This window comes from Pongo abelii, chromosome 19 (genome assembly GCF_028885655.2).
Source record: "Pongo abelii isolate AG06213 chromosome 19, NHGRI_mPonAbe1-v2.0_pri, whole genome shotgun sequence".
NCBI lineage: Eukaryota > Metazoa > Chordata > Mammalia > Primates > Hominidae > Pongo > Pongo abelii.
The window spans coordinates 8,172,868-8,188,572 of record NC_072004.2 but is presented as its reverse complement, the minus strand read 5'-3'; the positions used below and the strand labels follow the sequence as shown (position 1 = coordinate 8,188,572).

The window sequence follows — 15,705 nt, the reverse complement described above, 5'->3', positions numbered from 1 at the left end:
TTTCAGCATTTCAGCAAGCTGTTTCTTAGCTGCCATCCTGTAAACTCGAAAATGTCTGTTAATCACTGGTTTATTTAACTGTTTGGGGCACAGTTTCAGCTCCTCCTTTACCTTGTGAGCTCTGCACAAGCCAGCTCCCCTTCGCCTCCACCATAAGTGGAAGCAGCCTGACATCCTCAACAGATGCCCAATCTTGAGCTTTCTGGCCATCAGAATTGTGAGCCAAATAGCCCTTTTTTTCTTTATAAATTATTCACCCACAGGTATTCTGTTATAGCAACACAAAATGGACTAGGACAGTCCCCCTTTCTCTTCCTAGTTCCTCTGCCCTAACCCCAACCCCAAATGCTCACTGATGGAGCAGGGGGAGGGAGCAGGAGCTTGTCCCCAGGAAAAGATCCTCCTTCCATTGTTCTTTGGACATGTCTTGCAAAGATGTCATCGAGCTTGCCACTGCTTTCCCCAACCCTTTACCTCCCTCCCAGCTCTACTCACTGCTAGTCAATCACCACCACCAGTTCCTTCCCTCTTCTTTTGACTTTTCTTTTTCCTTTCTTTTTTTCTTAGCACCAGAAAGAGGAGGATGTAGGATGAGAATGGGTCCTAGAGGTGTCATGCCTTCTGAGATTATTATAATTTTATTTATTTATGTATTTATGTACTGAGACAGTCTTCCTTCATCACTCAGGCCAGAGGGAGTCTCTGTCTAAAAAAAGAACATAGGCTTTGGGGTCCAACAGGCAAAGGTATGAAAAATGGGTCTTCCACGACTTTTTTTTTTTTTTTTTTTTTTTGAGATGGGGTTTCGCTCTTGTTGCCCAGGCTAGAGTGCAACGGCGCAATCTTTGTCAGCTAACTGCAACCTCCGCCTCCTGGGTTCAAGCAATTCTCCTGCCTCAGCCTCCCAAGTAGCTGGGATTACAGGCATGCGCCACCACGCCCGGCTAATTTTTTGTATTTTGTAGAGACAGGATTTCACCATGTTAGTCAGGCAGGTCTCAGACTCCTGACCTCGGGTGATCCACCTGTCTCAGCCTCCCAAAGTCTTGGGATTACAGGCATGAGCCACCACACGCGGCCAGGTCTTCCTCTTAACAGCCCTGTGAACCTGGATGTCATATAGCTTCCTTATGCCTCAGTTTACTCATCTGTAACATAGGAACAATATTTTTCTCACAGACTTGGTAAGAGTGCTGAATGAAATAATGATCAAAAAACACTCACTAGTTCATAGTAAATTCCCAGCAACTGGTAATTATGTTGTTAAATTATCATTTTAATTGTTTTTACAGTCTTTCACTAGCAAACAGGGAAAGAGCAAAAATGCAGAAGATAATTCCTGGCAAGCATCCTTGCCAGTCAGTGGCGTCTGCAAATCATGGAACAGATTAACTCTCCAAATTAACTCTCCTTGTAAGCAAAAGGAGAGTGAACTATGAATCCTGATGTCACCTGTGCAGTGGGACCTCAGGAATGGTTGAAAGTTGAAATTCAAAGCCTGTGAGGGCACTTCCTCTGGCTCTGGTCTCTGCCCCTCCCTGGGCGTCTTCCTCCGTCTCTGCAGACCAGCCTCTTCCTCCGCTCTGGTCCACATGGTGGAAACGTGGCCCTCACACTCCAAGCTGTGTATCAAACACCTCCAACTGGTGGAGGGGAGACCTCTCAGTCCCAAGTCCAAGCATTCTCTGGCCCTGCCAGGGACGAGTGTCATCCTTAGAACAAGCAGCTACAGTTGGGGCACTGGGTCAGAAGACAGAATCTTTTTTTTTTTTTTTTTTTTTTTTTGAGACAGAGTCTCGCTCTGTCGTCCAGGCTGGAGTGCAGTGATGCAAGCTCCGCCTCCCAGGTTCATGCCATTCTCCTGCTTCAGCCTCCCAAGTAGGTGGGACTACAGCTGCCCACCACCATGCCTGGCTAATTTTTTGTATTTTTAGTACAGACTGGGTTTCACCGTGTTAGCTACGATGGTCTCGATCTCCTGACCTCGTACCTGCCCGCCTTGGCCTCCCAAAGTGCTGGGATTCCAGGCGTGAGCCACTGCACCCAGCCAGAAGACAGAAGCTTGAAGATGGGAGAAGGAGGGGAGAGCACTGAGAGAGGGGATGGTGGGCCTGCTGGGAAGGTCATTTACACAGAGCCAGTGTCGTCAGGATTGGGCTTCCTCCCTCGAATCCTCTTTAGTTTTTAAGTTTTTCCTGGAGTTTCTTTTTTTTTTTTTGAGACGGAGTCTCACTCTATCCCCCAGGCTGGAGTGCAGTGGTGTGATCTCGGCTCACTGCAACCTGTGCCCCCGCCGGTTCAAGCAATTCTCCTGCCTCAGCCTCCCAAGTAGCTGGGATTACACGTGCCCGCCACCACACCCAGCTATTTTTAGTAGAGACGGGCTTTCACCACGTTGGCCAGGTGGGTCTCAAGCTCCTGACCTCGTGATTCACCCGCCTCGGCCTCCCAAAGTGCTGGGATTACAGGCGTGAGCCACTGCACCCAGCTTTTTCCTGGAGTTTCTAAGGGTTTTTAATAACAAGCATTTCTCACAGCAACACACAACACAGAAGAATCTTGGAAATAGAATGTTTCCTGAAAAATGTAACCCCCAGAAGACTACACAGTACATATGATGCCATTTTTATAGAGCCTATAACCAAGCTCAACAACCAAAGCATTGTTTAAGCTTATGTAAGCTTATGATTGCATGGTAGTTTTTATAAAGCAGTGGCACAGTAAACATGAAATATCATATGATGGTTACTTCTCAAGAAGGCAGAGGAGTGAGATGAGGAGTGTTACACGTACGCATTATTAGTAAGAGTCTAGTTCCTGGGTTGGGTGATAGGTGCACGTGTATTTTTTTTTTTTTTTTTTTTTTTTGAGACAAATCTCGCTCTGTCACCTAGGCTGGAGTGCAGTGACACCATCATAGCCAAACTCCTGGGCTCAAGCAATCCTCCCACTTCGGCCTCCCAAGTAGCTGGGACTACAGGTGTGGTGGTGCACCTGGGCTCAAGCGATCTTCCTGCCTTGACCTGGGATTACAGCTCGTGCTGGGATTACAGGCATGAGCCACTGTGCCTGGCCAGGTATTTATTACATTATAATCATTTACAACTAACATAGATTTCATAACATCTTGTGAATGTATCAAACATTGTTTTTCAGAAGGTAATTACAAATAGTTCAAGAAAGGAAATGTAATCTAAGTGATTACTAGCTCTGCAACAAAAGATATTTATATAGTCACAATATATAAGGTAAACACTGTTCATTGCGTTTCAACTCTTAGAATCAACAGATGGACAAAGCAAGGAAGACTTAATTATAGCCAAAAAGTAAATGTAACTGTCATTGGCCTTGATGTTGCACAAGCAAAAGCCTAGAAGACGGAAACTGAAAGGTGGAAGGAGGAGAAGAGAGCTGAAGGGAAGCTGTCCACTAGTAACACAGGGAGAATTGACAGAGAAATTCCCTAGCTTCCTTGCTCCTAGGTTGGGATATCTCTAACACATGTCCTACATCAGGAGCTGACAAACTTTTTCTGTAAAAAAATCTAGATAATAGGCCGGGCACGGTGGCTCATGCCTGTAATCCCAGCACTTTGGGAGGCCGAGGTGGGCAGATCACGAAGTCAGGAGTTCGAGACCAGCCTAGACAACATGGTGAAGCCCTGTCTCTACTAAAAATACAAAAACAAACAAACAAACAAGCAAACAAAAAACAGCCGGGCGTGGTGACTCATGCCTGTAATCCCAGCTACTCAGGAGACTGAGGCAGGAGAATTGCTTGAACCAGGGAGGCGGAGGTTGCAGTGAGCAGAGATCGCATCACTGCACTCTAGCCTGGGAGTCAGAGGGAGACTCTCTCAAAAACAAAAAAAAGTTAAAAATAAATAAGTAAATACTTTAGGTTTTGCGAGCCATACAGTCTCTATCCAACTATTCCACTTGGCTATTATACTGTGAAATCAGCCACAGACCATATATAATTGAATAGGAGCAGCTGTTCTGATAAAACTTTATTTTATGGCCCAGGCCACAGTTTGTTCAACCCTGCTGTATGCTGTCACCCAGGGTTCCCCAGTGGGATCAATCTCTAGTTGCTCATAGTAGTAACTGGTTTTGTACCCCACCTTATTGACTCTCTTCCCTTCCCTATCTCAGTTTCTTACACCTTTACTATTGCATCATGGAGTCACCTCCCTGTTAACTACCTGTTCTCAAAGCTTTGTCTCGGGGTCTGCTTCTGGGAGAACCCAAATAAACACAGGTAAGAACTGTTATTATCAGTGTTTTGTTTTGGTTTTTTTTTGAGACGGAGTCTCACTCTGTTGCCCAGGCTGGAGTGCAGTGGCGCGATCTCAGCTCACTGCAAGCTCCACCTCCCGGGTTCACGCCATTCTCCTGCCTCAGCCTCCCGAGTAGCTACAGGTGCCCGACACCATGCCCGGCTAATTTTTTATATTTTTAGTAGAGATAGGGTTTCACCGTGTTAGCCAGGATGGTCTCGATCTCCTGACCTCGTGATCTGCCCGCCTCGGCTTCCCAAAGTGCAGGGATTACAAGCATGAGTCACTGCGCCCGGCCTATTATCAGTGTTTTTCAGCAGAAAAAACTGAGGCACAAAGGCTAAGTCCTTTGCTCTAAGTCACAGAGCCAGCGTTTGAACTGGCCAGTCTCACTCCGGATATATTCAAAGCATCCTGGAAAATCTGCAGAGTAGGGTAGGCAGACAGTGGTCAGAGGAGTGGGGATCTCCCCCAGTGTGAAAAGAATGCCCCAGAGTAGTGGAGAGGACAGAGACAGACATGCACTTGCTCCTTGCAGCACCGTCAGGGAAGCCGCCAACACCAGGGAATGATGATTACAGGGCATCTAGGCATGCAGGAGCTTGGGCAGCTTCCCAAAATAATCTCATGGCCCAAACATGACTTGGAAGCAGCAGAGAGCCACCAGATCTAAAGAGACCTCATGGCCAGGCGTGGTGGCTGACACCTGTAATCCCAGCACTTTGGGAGGCCGAGGCGGATGGATCACCTGAGGTTAGGATTTCAAAACCAGCCTGGCCAACATGGTGAAACCCCGTCTCTACTAAAAATACAAAAAATTAGCCAGGCATGGTGGCGGGCACCTGTAATCCCAGCTACTCAGGAGGCTGAAGCGAGAGAATCGCTTGAACCCATGAGGCAGAGGTTGCAGTGAGCCGAGATTACGCCACTGCACTCCACTCTGGGCAACGAGAGCAAAACTCTGTCTCAAAAAAAAAAAAAAAAAAAAAGACAATGGATATATCAGTATAATCTGGGAGGACAGCTGACCAGGGCCTTGGGGATTCTCTGAGACATCATGCTCAAGCCCTAGTAACAGGGGATGGGGAGCAAGCTATATTTTGTTTTCCATTACAACCGTGGTGGAATAAAGGTTCTACTTCAGAAATTAATTTCAACTATAAGAAATGAACATTACATAATGTCTTGCACATCTAAGTTTGTGGTTTAAGAGTAAATCTTCTGTAAAGGGTGGAAAAGATTTTACATAGAACATGTAGGGGGAAGCAAACCAGCCTCAGAAAGAAATTGGAAGCAGTAAATGAACTCTCCTTCAATTTCTCAGGCCGGTCTCGATGGCTCACGCCTGTAATCCCAGCACTTTGGGAGGCTGAGGCAGGCAGATCACCTGATGTGAGGAGTTGGAGACCAGCCTGGCCAACATGGTAAAACTCCATCTACACTTAAAATACAAAAAATAAATAAATAAATACTCGGGCATGGCGCTCACGCCTGTAGTTCCAGCTACTCGGGAGGCTGAGGCAGGAGAATCACTTGAACCCAAGAGGCAGAGGTTGTAGTAAGCCGAGATTGCACCATTGCACTCCAGCCTGGGTGACGAGAGCGAAACTCCATCTCAAAAACAAACAAAAAAAAAGCAATTTCTAATCTATAACGCCTCTGTCTGTTTCATTCTTCTCTGCTACTCCTAAATTTTTACATGTGTTCTGTTCAAAGAGCCTAGACTACAAGGGACATTTCTTAGTGTGAATCCCAAATTTCCAGTGGTCTAGAGATGGACACTGATTGGCCCAGCTTGGAGAAGCTGTAGACCCTTAGACCACCAATCAGCCTTGGAGAGAGGTGAGAGCCACGTAGCAGAATATGGCTCCTGGGAATCCATCCCTGGGTGGGATGGACAGTCTTCAGGAAGGTTGGGTGGGTTACCCAGTAAGTGTCCTATGGAGTGAGAACTCCATGTGAGGGAACCATCCTTCAAGGCTGAGCTCACATGCCGTCCTCTGAATGAGGGCTTCCCTAACCCCAACCATTGAATTTACCTATCCCTACAATTGTCCCTACAGTTCCCAAGCACATTCTGATCTATATTAACTTACATGGTCGTCGCCAGGTGCGGTGGCTCACGCCTGTAACCCCAGCACTTTGGAAGACTGAGGCAGATGGATTGCTTGAGGGAGGAGTTTGAGACCACCCTGACCAACATAGCGAAACCCTATCTCTACTAAAAATATGAAAATCAGGTGGGCATGATGGCACACACCTGTAAGCCCAGCTTCTTGGGAGACTGAGGCAGGAGGATTGCTTGAACCCGAGAGGCAGAGGTTGCAGTGAGCCAAGATCACACCACTGCCCTCCAGCCTGGGTGACAGAACAAGACTTTGTAAAAAAAAAAAAAAAAAGCCCTAGACTGGAGACAGCCCAGGTCCAACTGCAGAAGTTGAACAAGCCAAAGGTTCACTTTCCTAACTACTGATCTAATTACATGACCTAGGATCAACCAAACAGACACAATGTCCCTGGAGCCAGTGACACAAAGCAGGGACAGAGGAGAGTCTATTTTACAGTGGTGACAGCAGCAGGGGCAGGAGTGGCACTGTCAGCGGTACAAGCAGCAGCATCTGTTGTGGGCATTCCTGTCACTGTGGGCTTTGTTGTCATGCTGACCAGGACACCCAGTGGCAGGGGGTGAAGGTTGTGTGAATCTATGGTGCATGCTTGACAGACCAGTTCTGTGGAGTGCTTTTGGTGGTAGCTTGGACTGTGTTACCTCCCACACTCCTGCCTGTTTTATAGGCTCGATTCTCCAGCTTTTCTGGAGACTCAGTGACTATCCAATATCCTGTCCGCAAACACCATTTTCTACAAACATCACCAAAGTTGTATTCTGCTGCTTATAACCATAATCCAGACTGATCCATTTTTCCTTTTGGGAAGTGCTCCTCCATCCTCATTTTAATAATATGTATTAGGAAGAAGCATTTATTTCCCATTCATATTTCCAGGTAGATAGAAGAAAACCCCTAACTTCTCTCCCTACTTCTTCTTCATTCCTCCCGCAAAGAAGATGGAGCACCTTATCTGATTGGTGAATGTAGCAGTCAGGATAGGCAAGGTTATGCTGTGGTAACAAGCAACTGCAAAATCTCAGTTGCTTAAAACAGCAAAGATTTCTTTGTTGCTCAAGCTCCATGTCACTGTTTGTTGTCTTGGGGCTCCTCTCCATGTCATCCTCATTCCAGAACGTAGGATAATGAAGCAGGTACCACCTGGACCACTAACTCTTGCCATATCAAATGGAAAAAGAGTTTGTGCAGCCAATCAACCACAGGCTCTTAAAGCTCCCAGCTGGAGGTGACACACATCACAACTAATGACATGTAACTGGCTAAAGCAAGTCACATACCTGCACTTCACTCTAAGAGGGAGCCCACCATGTTCCCAGAAGAAGAAATGCAGCTATTTCATTAATGGGACGAATAATTAGCACAGTGGGTTTGGGATGAAGGGATGTGTGGTGGTTCAGCTTCATCTGGGTTCTCTTTTGGCAACCTGCTCACCTGGAATGGGCATGTGTTCCTGCCTGCTTTTGGTCACACAGTAAAAGCTCCCCAGGACTAGGCAATCAAGGGTGATTTTTTTTTTTTTTTTTTTTGAGATGGAGTTTCACTCTGTTGCCCAGTTTGGAGTGCAATGGGGTGATCTCAGCTCACCACAACATCCGCCTCCCAGGTTCAAGTGATTCTCCTTCCTCAGCCTCCCGAGTAGCTGGGATTACAGGCATGTGCCACCACGTCTGGCTAATTTTGTATTTTTAGTAGAGATGGGGTTTCTCCATGTTGATCAGGCTGGTCTTGAACTCCCGACCTCAGGTGATCCACCCGCCTCGGCCTCCCAAAGTGCTGGGATTACAGGCAGGAGCCACAGCGCCCGGCAAGGGTGAATTGTTAAAAAGCCAATTTGATCAGAAAAAATAAAGCCACATTTACAAACATCTTTACCAGTAATAATGGTACTATTTTGATCTACATATGCTTGTCTCCTATTGGTTGATGCCTGAAAACTCATCACTGTGGTTCCAGTGGGGGCTGCAAAGTGGTGAACACGTGACCCAAACTCAAAATGATTGACCCACGGCCGGGCGCGCAGTGGCTCACACCTGTAATCTCAGCACTTTAGGAGGCCAAAGCGGGCGGATCACCTGAGGTCAGGTGTTCAAGACCAGCCTGACCAACATGGTGAAACCCCATCTCTAGGCCAGGCGCGGTGGCTCACGCCTGTAATCCCAGCACTTTGGGAGGCCGAGGCGGGTGGATCACGAGGTCAGGAGATCGAGACCATCCTGGCCAACACGGTGAAACCCCATCTCTACTAAAAATACAAAAAATTAGCCGGGCATGGTGGTGGGTGCCTGTCGTCCCAACTACTTGGGAGGCTGAGGCAGGAGAATGGCGTGAACCCGGGAGGCGGAGCTTGCAGTGATCCGAGATTGCGCCACTGCACTCCAGCCTGGGCGACAGAGCGAGACTCCGTCTCAAAAAAAGAAAAAAAAGAAACCCCATCTCTACTAAAAATATAAAAATTAGCCAGGCATGGTGACACACCCCTGTCCTCCCAGCTACTTGGGAGGATGAGGCAGGAGAATCGCTTGAACCCAAGAGGCAGAGGTTGTAGTGAGCTGAGATTTCACCACTGCACTCCAGCCTGGGCAACAGAGTGAGATCCATCTCAAAAAAAAAAAAAAAATGCTTGACCCAAGCTAGATCCTTCTAGAGTTCTTCTCTGGGACTTTGTAATTGAAGTCAAGTGCCAAGTTGGTGGTGAAACTATGAGGCTGAACTACGAGTCTATGAGAAATTCCTTTCATTCTGGGGGAATCCCACTCCTCTGCCCACTGACCCCCGCCCCTACCCTGCTGATTCTCAAAGTATTATTTCAGAATCTACATTCAAATAATACTTTGAATATTACATTCAAAGTATTAGAGTCACTTAACTAATACTTTGTGATACCCACATATATGTATGTGTGAATGTATCTGTGTGCATGTGTATGTACATATATAATGATATGTAGATGCATATATATACACACATATATATGTTATCCAGGAATAATATATAAGTACTACTACACTAATAGCTTTAAACATTTACAATAATATATTTTATAAAGGGCATAATAAGAGTAGAAATATGGGACCGGGCGTGGTGACTAATGCCTGTAATCCCAGCACTTTGGGAGGCTGAGGTGGGCAGATCACCTGAGGTCAGGAGTTCAAGACCAACCTAACCAATATGGTAAAAACTCGTCTCTTCTAAAAATACAAAAATTAGCCACGAGTGGTGGCACACACCTATAATCCCAGCTACTCAGGAGGCTGAGGCAGGAGAATCACTTGAACCCAGGAGGTGAAGGTTGCAGTGAGCTGAGATCGTGCCACTGCACGCCAGCCTGGGCAACAGAGCAAGATGCCGTCTCAAAATAAAAAGATTAAAAATATGGAATGTTTCTAAATATTTATTTCTCGTCCCCATGGATCATCATATATATGCTGCTTCCAGAACACTTTGAACATATCCAGAACTCTCGAGTGAGACTGTCAGATGCAAATGCTATCTCTGCCAATTGCTAGCTCTGTGAACCTGAAATACTTAAACTCGTTGTGCCTCAGTTTCTTCTGAGAGAACGAAACCAACATGCAACGTTCTGTATTTTCATTCTGGTATTCTTTTATTTTTTTTTTCCTTAGAATTGTCCATGTCAATCTGTCATGATTTTACTCTCACAAAGACAAAATCAAAAATCATTAAAACAGCTTTTCTTTCAGCAGGATAATGATGGTATTTAGTATTTCACAAAATGAAGCATTGTAATTGCAGCTTGCTTTTCACTCTGACATTCTAAATGCCCAATCTAGTCTTTTTTTTTTTTTTTTTTTTTTTTTAAGACAGAGTTTCACTCTTGTTGCCCAGGCTGGAGTGCAACGGTGCCATCTCGCCTCACTGCAAACTCCGCCTCCCGGGTTCAAGCGATTCTCCTGCCTCAGCCTCCCAAGTAGCTGAGATTGCAGGCATGTGCCACCACACCCAACTAATTTTTGTATTTTTAGTAGAGATGGGGTTTCACCATATTGGTCAGGCTGGTCTCGAATTCCTGACCTTAAGTGATCCACCCGCCCCGGCCTCCCAAAGTGCTGGGATTACAGGCGTGAGCCACCGCGCCCAGCCTGGTCTCATCTTAAATAAAATGGCAAGCCATGATGAGGACCAAATTGAAGCAACTTTGGCAAAGTTACACATTGTAACAAGCAGGCAGACTTGAGGTGGACCTGCCCACCTCAGATTTGCATCCTACCATTTGGGAATTCATTGCATGATCCACAAAGTCTGAACAGGAAGGCACACAGGAGAGGAAGAGCTGCCAGTGAGATAAATGGCCTCTCTGGAATAGCTAAGAGTACAATTGTATTGTGGATTATCTGAATCAGTTAGGACTGTAGCTAATAAAAGAAAGAAGATTCAAACTGGTTTAAGGGATAAAGGGAATTTAATGACCTATAGAACTGAAAAATCCAGGCTGGTCTCAGTGGCTCGTGCCTGTGATCCCAGCACTTTATGAGGCTGAGGCGGGCAGATCGCCTGAGGTCAGGAGTTTGAGACCAGCCTGGCCAACATGGTGAAACCTTATCTCCACTAAAAATACAAAAATTAGCAGGGCATGATCGCAGGCGCCTGCAATCCCAGCTACTCAGGAGGCTGAGACAACAGAATCACTTGAACCCGGGAGGCGGAGGTTGCAGTGAGCCAAGATCGTGCCATTGCACTCCAGCCTGGGCGACAGAGTGTGACTCCATCTAAAAAACAAAAACAAAAATAAAAACAAAAAAAATTAGCTGGACATGGTGGCGTATGCCTATAGTCCCAGCTACTAGAGAGGCCGAAGTATGAGAATAGCTTGAACCTAGGAGGCAGAGGGTTGCAGTGAGCCGAGATCGTGCCACTTCATTCCAGCCTGGGCAACAGTGCGAGAACCTGTCTCAAACAAACAAACAAAAATAACTGAAAAATCAAGATACAAGCTTCAGATGAAACTTGATCCTGGAACTCAAGTGATGATAACAAGGACCTGGCCTTCCCCTTGTCTCTCCATTTCCAGTTTTGTGGTGTTAGCTCCTTCATCAGGCTGTACCCAGTGGCCTCCTCAGCAACTCCAAGCTGCCTCTCACTGCACTAAAATGGTAGCCACTGATCCCAACCTTATATCCTCACACCACAATGTCCAGGGGAAGAGAGAATGGCTCATTCAAGTGGCTCTTGGGTGGGTCTCGAATTAACTGTCTCTGAACTCATTGGTCCAAATTGGGACACATACCCATCTCGACCCAATCACAATAACCAAGGTTGTCTTAAATCAAAGAAGAGTAGCTGGGGGCAGTGCCTCGCCTGTAATCCCAGCACTTTGGGAGGTCGAGGGGGTAGATCATGAGGTCAAGGGTTCAAAACCAGCCTGGCCAATATGGTGAAGCCCCGTCTCTACTAAAAATATAAAAAATTAGCCGAGCGTGGTGGCGCACGCCTGTAGTCCCAGCTACTCGGGAGGCTGAGGCAGGAGAATCACTTGAATTCGGGAGGCGAAGGTTGCGGTGAGCCGGGATCACGCCACTGCACTCTAGACTCGGCGACAGTGTGAGACTCCGTCTAAAAAAACAACAACAACAGCAACTCAGGGTCACTTTCAAATTCAATTTTTCGTCACTATTTTGTATTCTTTATCGTTGAGGTTCCCCAAAAGTCCGGATTCAATCCCAATGCTTTCTCACAGAGGGCAGCTTCAGGTTTCTAACGGTGGAGGTGGACAGAGTGGGAGAGGCTTCGGTCAGCGGTGGTTGCGAGGCAGTTCGGGCGCAGCCCACGGCTCCATGCCCCGCGGCGGGGGCACGTGCAGGCACCAGCTTGAAAAACTCCATCGGGCGTGGAGCTGACCCATTCGGGTCCAAAGCCAAACCTAGTCGGATCAAGCAGCTGAACGCAGGCCCCGGGACCTGGTGACTGCCGTTGCGACCTCGAGAGTGGGAAGGAGGAGTGGCGCGCTCAGGGGACGTCGGGCAGTGTTCTGGACAGCGGGAGCCAGTGCCTCAACTTCCCCAGGACTCTTCCGCGGGAGCAGCCCACTCCCACACTCCGCCCCGCGTGGGAGGCGAGCGCTGAGAACCAGGAGACACAGCCAGGCCAGGAGACCCCAGAGTCCGGCCAGAAGACGTGCTGACACCCCACTGCAGGAAGCTGCGCTCACTCACTGAGTCCGGGTCTCCCGCAGAGACCCAGGGGCAGCCCCGCGGGAGGGGCGGGCGCGGGGCCAGAGCGGGGCCTGGCCACGCACCGGAGGATGAGGGGAGCCCCGCTAGGGTCGGGGGGACTTCGAGGAGCTCCAGCGCTCTGCTCCCTTTGGTGTCGCCCGAGGCTGCTGGAGGGTGGTGAGACCGTGCCTTGGAGAGGACGTGCTGGGGAGCAAGGTCGGGAGCCCGCCAGGCTCGCGGTGGAGCTGTCGCGGGAGAGGCACTGCTGCACCGGGACGGTGGGCTGGTGCGCTGGCCACCCTGGAGAACATGAGCCTGCAGTTACCTCTGTAGCTGAACCTGCGAGTATGGAGGGAGGAAAGAGAAGCTTTCCGAGATGGCTGGAGGGCCAGCCAGGCTGAAGGGCTCCGGAAAGGATCACAGGAAGTGGGCTGGAGGGTTCCTTGCGGGTGGAAGGAGGAGGAGAGAGCTAGTGAGCAGGCTTGGGGGGCCGGGGCGTGGGGGGAAGAGGGCGAGGCTCCTCTCCTTCCTCTGTTGCTTGTGGGCATGATTGCAACCCCCACTCCCACTTATCTGCAATGTCAGCCACGAAGATGTTGACCCGGAGCCCGCAGAAGGCCAGCTCAAAGAGAGGCCCGTGCCCTTTACTCTCTGCCTTATCTTGAAGGAAAAGAAAAGCTTTTTATCTGAGGAAGGCAAGCCTTTTAAAATTATCAGGCCCATCGAGAGGATCGCTTGAGCCCAGGAGTTCCAGACCAGCCTGGGCAACATGGCAAAACGCCGTCTCTACAAAAAATACAGAAATTAGTCGGGTGTGTTGGCTCCTGCCTGTGGTCCCAGCTACTCAGCAAGCTGAGGCAGGAGGATCGCTTGAGCCCAGGAGGTCGAGGCTGCAGTGAGCCAAGATCGTGCCACTGCACTCCGGCCTGGGTGACAAAGCCAAACCTTGTGACAAAAAAAATAAAAAATAAAAAATAAATAAATAAAATAAAAAATAAAAAATCAGGGCCAGAGAGGAATTAAAATGAGACAACAGTGACATCCCATTACCCCCTTTGAGCTATGTATTCACCTCTTGAACTGCTTGCATTGGCTTGCTATTGCCATAAGTAGCTATGAATTAACCTAGTAATGCCACACTGGACACTATAACCCACCCCCTATAGCTTAACAGTATATAGCCAATCACTAATCAAAGAGGTTCCTTTAAACCAATGAGAATTCCTAACAACTTTGTATCAGCCCACAGCCCACTCCCTGTCCCCCTTTTTTGCCTTTGAAAACCTGCTTGTAACAAAGCCCTAATGGAGCTCATATCCAAGATTACTTGGGTCTGAGTCTTCCTGGCAGCCGTCCTCCCTTTGTTTTTTGTTTGTTTGTTTTTTTGTTTTTTGAGACAGAGTCTCGCTCTCGTCACCCAGGCTGGAGTGCAATGACGCGATCTCGGCTCACTGCAACCACTGTCTCCTGGGTTCAAACGATCCTCCTGCCTCAGCCTCCCAAGTGGCTGGGATTACAGGTGGGCACCACGACACCCAGCTAATTTTTTGTATTTTTAGTGGAGACAGGGTTTCACCATGTTGGCCAAGCTGGTCTCGAAGTCATGACCTTAGGTGATCCACCTGCCTCGGCCTCCCAAAGTGCTGGGATTACAGGCGTGAGCCATCACGCCTAGCCCCCTTGGGCTCAAGTAAACTCTTTCAACCATATTTTGTGCCTCAGCCTCTTCCTTTTAGGTTGACAGTCGACTCCCAGAATATGGAGCCTTCAGCTATGAGGAGCAGGGCCACGGGTAAAGAGTGCCCACACTGACTCAGACAGAGGTCCCCAACTGGGGCCAGCTTTCCCACCCTGTCGCCTCAGGCATCTCCCCCCGGGACACCTGCACCTTTCCTGAGCCTGTGGAAATGTTGGTTTCCTCCACCTCCCCAGCATGATAGACTGTGAGGGAATAAGGTGATAGTGGCTCTAGGACTTCCCAGCTGACTCAGTGAACCTCTCTGTACTACCCCCACCAGCATGCCTGGAACGCAGACAGCACCGCTGAGAGGCTTCTCCCATAGGCCCTCCTACGCCGCCTATGAGGAATTGCAGGAGGCAACCCAGAGGGGCAGGAAGAACACAGGAGGGAGGGGACGCTGGACACCCATAGCAGAGATGCCTGAGGGAGAGGGAGGGAGACAATTTGGAATGAGCCGAGTTACCTCCTGCCACCTGTCCTGCAACACCCCCCATCAGCCTCCCTCTTCTGTCCTCCTTACCCCATCCACATTCCCATCTTCTGTCTATCCACGCTTTCCTTGCTGTGGTCCTCATTCCCCCACATCTGCCCCTTTCCCATATAACTGTGTTTCATGCCCTTCGGCCCCCTTAGACAGGCCAGCAGAATGCAGACTCCTCCAGGACAAACACACTCAGGTCACCCCAAAATGGAAAGCGGGCTCTGAGATAACAGAATCCAACCCCCAACAGTCAGGAAACATGGCAGTCCCCTCCCTTACTGTCTTCTCAGTCTCTTTTGGAACATATTTTATGTATTTTATGTACTTTATGCCTCCAAAATAACCCTTACCTGGTCGGCATCTCCCCATTATCCCACCATCGGAACATCTGAATTGGAGCATGGGGGCTTCCTTAGTGGCAGGACTCCAGTAGGGGACGAGGAGCCAGGAGAGAAGGTGTATGGGGCACATGTCTGCCCCCGGATGACTGTCAGTCTGAGTATCCCAGTGTGTCTCCATCTTATGCCAAAGAGGGAGGGAGACCTTGGTGGGGAGGGGCTCCACCTACCAGGACTCTTGAAGGGGCACGTGCACCGATTCCCATCCCCACTACCACTACCTTCTGTTCCTGGACTATCGCGCCCTGTTGCCTCCATTCGAATACTCTTTCCCCAGATCTTCCCAGGGCTACTTCCTCTGGAAGTCATCTGGGTCTCAGTTCAAATGTCATCTCTTCCAGGATCTTCCCTAAAGCCACCACCCTCCCCCAAAACATACACACACAACATTCTATGCCACAGCGCTTGCTGTATTTTCTGCTTACTGCTTACTGATTTTATCTTACTGCTGCTTTTTTTGGGGGGGGGTGGGGGTTTTGTTTTGTTTTGTTTTTTGAGATGGAGTTTCGC

The 15,705-nt window shown here is 48.5% G+C and overlaps 1 non-coding gene across 1 annotated transcript; it reads right to left on the bottom strand.

The window, feature by feature from the left end:
* Positions 1–10,028: 10,028 nt before the first annotated feature.
* On the bottom strand, positions 10,029–10,166 carry LOC112129786 (small nucleolar RNA SNORA69). The gene has a single exon (XR_002912139.1). It is a non-coding gene; the product is annotated as a small nucleolar RNA SNORA69 (small nucleolar RNA).
* Positions 10,167–15,705: the final 5,539 nt, after the last annotated feature.